General features: G+C 41.1%; 1 pseudogene; it reads right to left on the reverse strand.

Annotated features, from left to right (window-relative positions):
• Positions 1–3,878: 3,878 nt before the first annotated feature.
• Positions 3,879–6,735, reverse strand: LOC101606127 (annotated as a pseudogene).
• Positions 6,736–10,172: the final 3,437 nt, after the last annotated feature.

Below are 10,172 nucleotides of genomic sequence, written 5' to 3' on the forward strand. Positions count from 1 at the left end.
GATATCATGCTGTGTTAACAAGATAGGACCTAAATGTCAACCCAAGTTTTCTCATGAGAAAAGTATGTGGGTATTCAGCTACAGCAAGAAGAGAAGGAAATAGAAGTTGATTGAAGTGAGGATGAGAGTGATGTGACCACAATCTTAAGAAATGCCAGCAGCTATTAGAACTAGAGACAATAGATTCTTCCCTAGAACTTTCACACAAAGCTAGTCCTGCTAATACCTTTGTAATAGCTTTGTCAGACTTTTGGTCTCCAGAAAAATGAAAAAAAATACATTTTTATGTTTTCAAGCCATTCAACTTAGGACAATTTGTTGTAAAATAGTAGGGAGCTGTTTCTCTATCCAAGCACCCTGTCAGAACCTAGGAGTCCCTCCAATTTCTGCAGGGCAAATGTGAGAGTTCAGCTTGAGAACCAAGGAAGAGGCTGAAGTGATGATGGAGACAGTCTGTGAGATGACACGGGGGAATGTTTTCCCCCAAGATACGGAGGCTTAGAGTTGGTCCTAATAAACTGCTGAGATATTTCTGGAGGCTTGGGCAGGATGATGGTGGAGACAGCAATAGAGGGATACTATAAATGGAGTCACAAGGCTCAGGAGATCAGGGACCAGAGAAACCAATGCGTGGCTACATTCCCTAGAAAGCTCCCAGAGCACATGTCAAAGGGAAGAGAGACTCAGAGAGACTCAGTGTGAGTGTCCTGTGGCTTGCATTTGAATTTCTCCATGACTAGAGATGCTGAACATCTCTGTGTGCTTACTGGCCATGTGTACATTACATGGCACATGTGCATTGTAGGGTCTCCTGGTGCCATTAAAAAAATTATCTGATTTGGTTTATTCTGCAGCTTACAGGACAGTTCCCAGCATTTGGAGTTTCTCTTTGACTTTGTCCTTTCAGTATCAACGGCACCAGAAACTCATTCTCATGTGGCCCAGGAGACCCTCAACCATCCCAGCTCTCCAGCATCTGTACCCTGGCCCTGCCATTTTGCTGTCCCCATATCTGCTGATATTGGTGAGCTGTCCTGTTGGGGTTGCATTTAAATTTATTTATTTGAGTGCAACAGACACAGATAGAAAGAGGGAGAGAGAGAGGGAAAGAGACAGAGAGAATGGGTATACCAGGGCCTCCAGCCACTGCAAATGAAGTCCAGATGCATGTGTCATCTTGTGCATCTGACTTATGTGGGTACCGGAAAATCTAACTAGGCTCCTTAGGCTTCCCAGGCAAGCACCTTAGCCACCTAGCCATCTCTCCAGCTCCTGCCTGAACTTTTACGTGATGTATCTTATGTCTAATGAAAATTTTATATTGTAAATAAATGTCTAGTTTGTAATAAAAATCAATAGAAGACACATTTTAAAGGAAAAATAACCTCCTAAATCATTAAAGAAGGCCCAGGAATAGAGAGTTGGAGATGTTTTAGGCACTTCTCTATGATGCTGGGTTCAGTTGCTCCTTTCCACTCCAGTGATGATTCTGTGACAGGGTCCTTCAATGTCTTCATCATTGCCAGATAAAGGGAAGGCCAGAGGCTCAGGTATGGCCAAGGCAAGCTCCAAACTGTGCCTGATACAATGTTAAGTGCTGCTGACAGAAGGAGCAGAGGCAAATCTGTGTGAGATCAAATTAGAGACTAAATAACCAGAGCACATGAGCAGAAGGAGAACATTTACAACTGCCTTGTGCCTTCTACCAAAAGTACTCCAAGGGCAGGCAAAACACTTGCTCAAGGTCAGGAACTTTGTAGATGACATAGCTGATGAGGTGAGAACTATGTCAGGGTTTTCCCAACCCTTAGAGACGTTCACTACTTTACATCTCTAAGTTTAATAACTACAAGAGAATTAGGAATGAGCCATATTTCCCAGTCTTTTAAAAAATTGTTTATTTTTATTTATTTATTTAATAGAGATGGACAGAGAGAGAAAGAGGGGAGAGAGAAAGAGAGAGAATGGGCACACAAAGGCCTCTAGCCACTGCAGACAAACTCCAGATGCATATGCCACCTTGTGCATCTGGCTTACATGGGTCCTGGGGAATCAAGCCTCAAACCTGAGTCCTTAGGCTTCACAGGCAAGTGTATATCTGGTAAGCCCTCTCTCTAGCTCCATATTTCCCTGTCTTTTGACACTGTTAGTAGGCATGACTCAAGAGATATGGAATGTAAAGTGGGTGTTAGTTACAAACATTGACAATGTTTTGGATTTACAGTTGAATGGCATACCTGGTGTCCACCCCTGGCATTTTCTCACTTGGCAACCCTTCTACCTGCCTTTCTAGGGGCATCTCTGTTTAGAGAACTAAAAAAAAAAAAAAAAAAAAAAAAAGCCTGTGCAAGGAATTGTTTCATTAGGGGAAAAGGATGGATACATTAGTGGTTTTAAAGCTGTCAGAACTGGCTATTGAGGGACTGCATAGAATGGGAAGTCCAAGTCTTCCATCTCTGCCCCCTCCTGGAATATTTTAGCAGCTTCAAGACCTTTGTTTTTGTTTGTTTGTTTATTTTGTTTGTCAAGGTAGGGTCTCACTCTAGCTCGTCTCAGGCTGACTGTAGTCTCAGGGTGGCCTTGAACTCATGGTGATCCTCCTACCTCTGACTTTTCTACCTCCAATCTTGTTTCATGTCCATTTTCATACCTTTTCTCCTCATCTCTACCTTGTCTCACCCTCCCCATCTGCCCACTTACATGAAATATCATAGAGAAATCAAATCACAGATTCAGGTCAAAGATGTTTTAGAAAATGGTTTCAGAAGTATCAGTGGCACAGTAGAACTTCCATGAATGGTCAATTAGTCCTAAAAAAAAATACTGGGGAGAGGGATGCATCCAAGCAATGCTTGGTAAAGTCCGGCAAATGAAAGCAGGAGGAGAGAGTATTGTTGATGGAGCCACATGGTCCTGTTTTGGGCAGCACCATGTGACTTCCATTTAGTTATGGGTTGTTCCAGCTAGGAGCTTTGGTTACAAAGAGTGAGACTATAGAGGGGAATTTTATACTGAGTAGTCTGAGAGTTTTTCAATCTAAAAGGAGTGTTTAGATTAGAAATTCTTATCTTTTCAAAAGATTGGGAGAAAATAAGGATAGTTGAGGGACATTCATCTGTGTGTCACACAACATCGTGTGCATGTGAATGGAGTTTTGACTTTGAAAACCAAGTATCATGCTTTTCAGAATGATTAGGGAATATGTGACCCTGCAGGCTTCCCTCTATCCCTCTGTATGTTATGAGATTTTTGTGCCATAAAAAAGAATAGAGTTATGTTTTCCCCACTAAGGCTATGTTGCAAAGACATACCAACTATACTTGAGCTTGGGGTAAAAATATGACCCCTTGGGGGAAAGTTTTCTGGGGTAATTTGGGTTCTCAAGCTATAGGGGAGACATGGTAATTAAGAGTTGAACTTGTCAATGGAGCTATTCTGGTAGAACCTATAGACACACCATTTGTCTATAACTGGGTAGGCCTTTTTTTTTTAATTTTTTATTTATTTATTTGAGAGCGACAGACACAGAGAGGAAGACAGATAGAGGGAGAGAGAGAGAATGGGCGCGCCAGGGCTTCCAGCCTCTGCAAACGAACTCCAGACGCGTGCGCCCCCTTGTGCATCTGGCTAATGTGGGACCTGGGGAACCGAGCCTCGAACCGGGGTCCTTAGGCTTCACAGGCAAGCGCTTAACCGCTAAGCCATCTCTCCAGCCCTGGGTAGGCCTTTTGAAGAGACAATAATTGTTATCCTGAATAAAAACTTGTCAAGCTTAGGGAGATGGAAGGAGTTCTGCACTATGGTTCTAGTCTTTGACTCTACATGATTTTTCCCCTTAGTTAAAAAAGAGAAAGGGTGAAGGGACACTTGAGGCTTCCTTAAGCCAATGACCATCTTCCTGTGAGCACTCTCCACAGGGCAGCCTGCACATCAGGGTTCCTGAGGCTGTAGATAATTGGGCTTAGCATGGGATTGATGACAGTGTTGAAAATCCCAACAGCTTTGTCCTTATCTGAAAATTTGGTGGAACCTAGTCATAATGTAGTTAAAGATACCAGAGCCATGGAATATGGAAATCACAGCGAGGTGGGAGCTGCATAAGGAGCAGGTCTTCTTCCTGCCCTCAACAGAGCGGATCCGCAGAATAGTAGCTGCCATGTGGTTATTGGAGATGATGAGAACCATGGGGGTACCTGCCATGATGAAACACACATTTGAGAGCAGCAGCTCATTGAGTTGGGTGCTAGGGCAGGAGAGCTGGCAAAGCTGAGGGAGATCACAGTAGGAATGATTGATCACATTAGATCCACAGAAATTGAGTGTGGAAATGGACACAGTATGGGTCAGTGCATTGCTGAAGGAACAGGCCCAGGATACAGCCACTAAGACTCTGAATGGTCTGGCTCATGCAGGTGCTGTAGATGATGGGCCTGCAAATGGCCAGAAACCAGTCCTAAGCCATGACTGTCAACAGGAAGCAGTCCACATCCACCATCAGATGGAAGAAGAGCTGAGTAAGGCAGACTCCATATGGAACTGTGTGTTTGTGGGATAAGATTTGACCCTACATTGAGGAACAGGTTTCCCAGATGAAATACATGGGGGTGTGCAGTTTGGGCCCCACCAAGACAACTGCCAGGATGCTGAGGTTGCCCCCAACTGTGACCAGGTAAGCCAGGAGGAAAAGTATGAAGACAAGTGGCCACAGTTCTGGCATCTGCACCAAAGCCATCAGGATGAATTCAGTAATGGTTGTTCCAGTGGGCCCCAATTTTGGCCTAATGAGTTTCTTAAGGGAAATGTCCAAAGAGGAAAAGAATCAGACCTATTAATTACTTTATTTGTCCAAAAAGAAGAAACAGACCTCTTTCCACATGCCAGACTTTGTTCACTTTACTCTCTCTAAACCAGGACTTTTCTACTCCTCAAGCCCATTATACATGTTGACTGTTTGATCTCATTTACCTCAGTAAATTTATTTTAATCTCAGGTAGGAGGACAGGTTATGTTAGCACTTTGAAGTTCCCTACCTCTCTGCCCCAGATAGGTAATGCATTTATAGAAATTATAAAGGGGACAAAATCTTTGGAAAAAAATAAGCAAAAAAAGTACTTTGCATGGGGTGGAGCAAATCTGGAACTTCTTCTTTTCATCCCTTAACCAAAACCAAGCAGAAGAATGAATATGTAGATTATGTTTCCAATGAAAGAAATAACTATCAACAATTCCAATACATACATACATTAGATGGAAAAACTACAAGAACAGTGCAGGTCTGATATGGAGTGGAGAGGTGCAGAGAGAAAAGGCCCGGTTGTAGAAGAGCTACAATATTTCAACTCTCAAAGAAAAGGAACAACCAATAAGGAACAAAACCAAAAGCTTCTGTTTTCTATGAGAGTAATGCATAAAACATAAGAACATGATCTTCTGTGATCCTGAGTGGGATTCAGGAAACAGAAAGGACTACATGAAGAGCGTAATACATTGGCCAGTTATACCTGCAGGCTACAGATTGAACATGAGATAATGGTGAGACATGATGAAATCATACAGTAGCAGTCTTTCAGGTAGATGTCCACATTGTCCACACTGATTTTAGGCAAATGACAGCAAAAATAATTTACCTCGAATTTGGATTCTCAAAGTAAGTTTCTGCTAGTCTGAAACATGCTCTTAGCCTCTTTGGAGACAAGTACCTTGCAAATACCTAGGTTACTGAGATACCTAGCAAAAACTCACTATATTCAAGGATTCAAAAGCAAGCTCAGAACCTGGATAGAAATATATTCCACAAAGAACAATAAAAATAAATAAAAAGTAAAATTCATGCCACAGAAAGTTTCCATGAAATAGCTGAAAATTGTGATCAAACATTTACTCCACCTTGAAAAGGTTAAGGAAACATTTATACATAAATCAGAGGTAGGGTCTCCTTTCAGTTTGAGGCCACACTGAGACTATAGAGTGAATTTTAGGTTAGCCTGGGCTAGAGGGAACCCCTACCTCAAAAACAAACAAGAAAAAAAGTGCCTGAAATACCCATAAAACTATGACTCACAGCCCACAGAAAATTTGTGACTTTTAGTATTTGCTAATGTGGGAAAAGTAGTCATTAGTGTTTCTAAAGATACTTTGAAAATAGACTTCAGTTAGCAGAGACAAATATAAACTCTACAGTGGCTCCACTGGTGATAAAATTCATTTAACTATAGGACAAAGGCTAAAACATTTGTGAAAATTAAAGCTATGTAATAAAATGTGCATATCTTTAAATCCCACGAAGTTAAAATGGTTGTAATTAACAGAAAGGGAAAGTGGAAATGGAGGCAGAGTAATAATTGTGTTGTTTTCCTCCAAACTTATAACTGAGGGCTTCAAAGCATCATTTCAATCCAACAAACTGCACAATGTAAGTAAAGTATGCAAGTGTTTATGAAGAAAAATATTAAAGTAATATAATAAAAAATATTACATGGTAGAAACAGAAGCATATCAATTTCATCATTGCTTATGCTAAGAGATCAATAAACATTGCCTAAAATAATGGGGTTTTACACCAAAAAATGAAGTTTCAGTTGTAAAGGTAACCTTAACTTGATCTCCCAGATTATGAGGGGTCACATACACATAAGTAGCCAATGTGCATATTGTGATGGCTTATCCAAAACATTTTTAAATAAATGCACTGTTTAAATATTTCTAATTATGCCAAATACTGTACCTTACCTCCATTTTGTCCTTTTTGCTTAAAAATTAGTTAAAAGTCAATTCTGAGTTCTTAACTTGTGTTCAGATGATGAGTTAGTTCCCTGAAATGTGTGATATTTAAAACCAGCATCATAAAAGATCACTGAGGACCAAGAAAGGAAGTCTTTAGCCTCATTTAATTAGGGAGCAAAAATATGTGGACAGGCCCATCAACCCATAAATCCTAGTCTGTGAGTTTATTTAAAAAAAGAAAAAGAAAAGGAAACTGTTGCAATCAGCTTCTCATTGCTGGCAGAGAAACACCCAACCAAGAGCAGAGCAGCTTGGGGGTTAGGGGGGAAAGGGGACTATTTTGGCTTATAGACTTGAGGGGAAGCTCCATGATGATAGAGAGAAACAATGGCATAAGCAGAGGGTGGACATCATCTCCTGCCCAATATCAGATAGCAGCAATAGGACAGTGTGCCCAACAGTGGCAAGAGGAAGCTGGCTATAACATCCATAAGCCTGCCCACAACAATACACTGACTCCAGGAGGCTTTAATTCCCAAATTACCATCAGCTAGGAACCTAGCATTCAGAACACCTAAGTTTATGGGGGACACCTGAATCAAACCACCCCAGCTATCTGAAAGATAGGTAATCAGTCTACAGCTGTGCCACCCTGCACACGCCCGATTTCATCTCAAAAATATGAAGTCTACAGGTAGTTTGGAGCCAGACCCCAAGTCTACCTTGGGAGGCAGATTTAATATTTCACTAAATAAGCAAACCTGGGGAGGATTCCAGACCAAGAGCACTCCTGTATTGGGTTCAGGGCTGGAGAGATAACTTTATCTTGCGGTACAAGTATGAGGACTTGAGTGCAAGCCTCAAGCACACACGTAAATGCCAGACAGGCTGCCACTGGGGAGGCAGACACAGGGTTCCTGGGGAACACGACTTGCAGGATGAGTGAGCTCTGGGTTCAAGTGGAAGACCCTTTCTAATTAAATAAGGTGGAGGGTGATTGAAAAAGACTTCCCAACATCAGTCTCTGGCTTCCATGTGCATTTGAATACACATACACAAAAAGTGGGTAAGGGGGCCTCTGTACAAATTAGTGTTAGTTCCAAGAGATGGTTATTGAGCTATTATGTGTATATCTCAAGTTATAGTGTTTATTGATTGACATGCTTGAATAGGATTTCATCTGGTTTGTTAACCATTATGTCCCCTCTGCCTAGATCTGTATGTGCCACATAGAGGCTCAGATTTTTGTTGTTATTCTTATTTGTTTGTTTTTAGTAAGTTGGGTACAACAACCTAAGCTTGAAGAGTCATTCTGAATTTCTGTGTTTATAGACTGAAAACTACTACTTGGTGAGATAAATTCAGTTGTTCCACCTTCAAAAACAACAACAACAAAAAAAATTAAAGTCCTTCAGACTTTACAGTGAAAGAATTTTTTTTTGTTTTTTCTAGGTATGGTCTTACACTAGCCCAGGCTGACCTGGAATTGGTATCAGGCTGGCCTCGAACTCTCAGCAATCCTCCTATCTTAGGCTACTGAGTGCTGGGATTAAGGGTGTCTGCCAGTATACACACCGAGCACACACACACAAGGGGGGTGGGGGGATGAAACAGGGACTCCAGCCATTGCAAATGAACTCCAGACAAATGTGCTATTGTGAATCTGGCTTTATGTGGGTATTAAGGAATCAAATGTGGGTCTTTAGGCTTTACAGGAAAGCACCTTAATTTTGAACCATCTCTCCAGCCCAAGAATTTTTAATAAGTAATGAAAGCAAAAGTGTAACAGAAAAAATACAGAAGACAGACTCAACATACTTAAAACAATACAGTTGAATGGGTTAAGCTCATCTAAGGAAAAAGAAAAACAAGACTGAATCTAAAACAATCCAACACTAAGACGTTATTAACCTATGTTTATTAGAAGAGTGGAAGGTAAAGGAAAGGCAGTTAAATGCAGACAAAAATAAAGCTGATATCATGATCTTCCTATAGGAATAATGTAAAGTTGAAAGGGTGGTAAATGAGAAAATGTTCCCTTTTTTAATTCAAATATATGCAAGAATATATAAAAATAAAAATGAATACTACTGTTAGTAGATTAAAGAGAAAACTATAATTCTATTTATGGATTAAAAAGATATTTGATAATCTTTTATCCATTACTTATTTTAGAAATTGTTTAAAAACAGAAGTACATAGAAGCCGGGCGCGGTGGCGCACACCTTTAGTCCCAGCACTCAGGAGGCAGAGGTAGGAGGATAAGTGTGAGTTTGAGTCCACCCTGAGACTACATAATGAATTCCAGGTCAGCCTAAGCCGGAGTGACACCTACATCAAAAGAAAAGGAAAGAAAAGAAAAAAAGTATATGGAGACTACTTAACACGAACCATGCAGTGACACTGACATATCAATTTTTGGAAATAGAAGAAATATTTTGGGTGACTTCTGCTTAAGATGGCATCATAGGAACCATGACAAAGCAGCCTAGGGGAGAAAAAACAAAAACCCTCTTCTACTGCATTGTGAGGTATATAAAAACGTATCAACCTCAGCAGAGAAGCAGGAGGGATTCATGGCACTTAGAGACCACAGAAGGAAGCAAAAGTGGCTCCAACAGTTCTGGCACCAGGTCCACAAGGCCATACCACAAGGCTAGGCCTGTGCTGCACGAAAATCAGGTAAGGGGATTCTCCACTCACACTGGCCTCCTCGCAAATTCAAGAAAAATGAAAGGAGAAAGGCAGGGACCAAAAAGAGTGGCTCCTGAGAAAGAGAATCATGATGTCCAGTGAAAGAATTTCAGCTAACAGCCACAGCATCCCCTCCCCCACCACCAGCACAAGCATGGGTAAACACCAGAAATCTGGGGAAGGGAGCTCACCTACACAGTACTAGGCACAGGAGATCAGAAAAGCAACCCAGCAACCTGCCTACCTGAGCCCACAGTGCAGCAAAGAGGAACCCAAGGAGGCACAAAGCATATAGACCAAAAGGTAACTGGAATTACACCAGGTAAGTACCCACCAAATAACCCTCAAATATAAGCTTGAATCAGAAGTACTAATTGTACCTTCCATGTCAGGATATGTCAAATCTGCTGGGTGGTTGGATTTAAGATTCTTTAAATATTATTTTAGGCTTGTCATTTGTTGCCTCCTGATTTATAGTACCTTTGTTTCCTCTTTGGTTGTTCATTGGGGAATGGTCTCACTTGGTCCCAAACTGACTTGGAACCTTGTACACACCAGAAACTTTAGCCTCCCAATTGACAGGATTAAAGGTGTAGGGCAACACATATCCTTAGGGACTGTGACTTTGCTAGAGGATCTGATTGTCATCATACCTACTCTTGCATAAAAGTATTTATTTGCTTTGGCATCTCTTTCCCAATTTGGGGGAAGTTTTTATCTATGATTTTGTTGAAAACACCTACTATGCCTTGGGG

The sequence above is a fragment of the Jaculus jaculus genome, chromosome 9 (genome assembly GCF_020740685.1).
Source record: "Jaculus jaculus isolate mJacJac1 chromosome 9, mJacJac1.mat.Y.cur, whole genome shotgun sequence".
Taxonomy (NCBI): Eukaryota; Metazoa; Chordata; class Mammalia; order Rodentia; family Dipodidae; genus Jaculus; species Jaculus jaculus.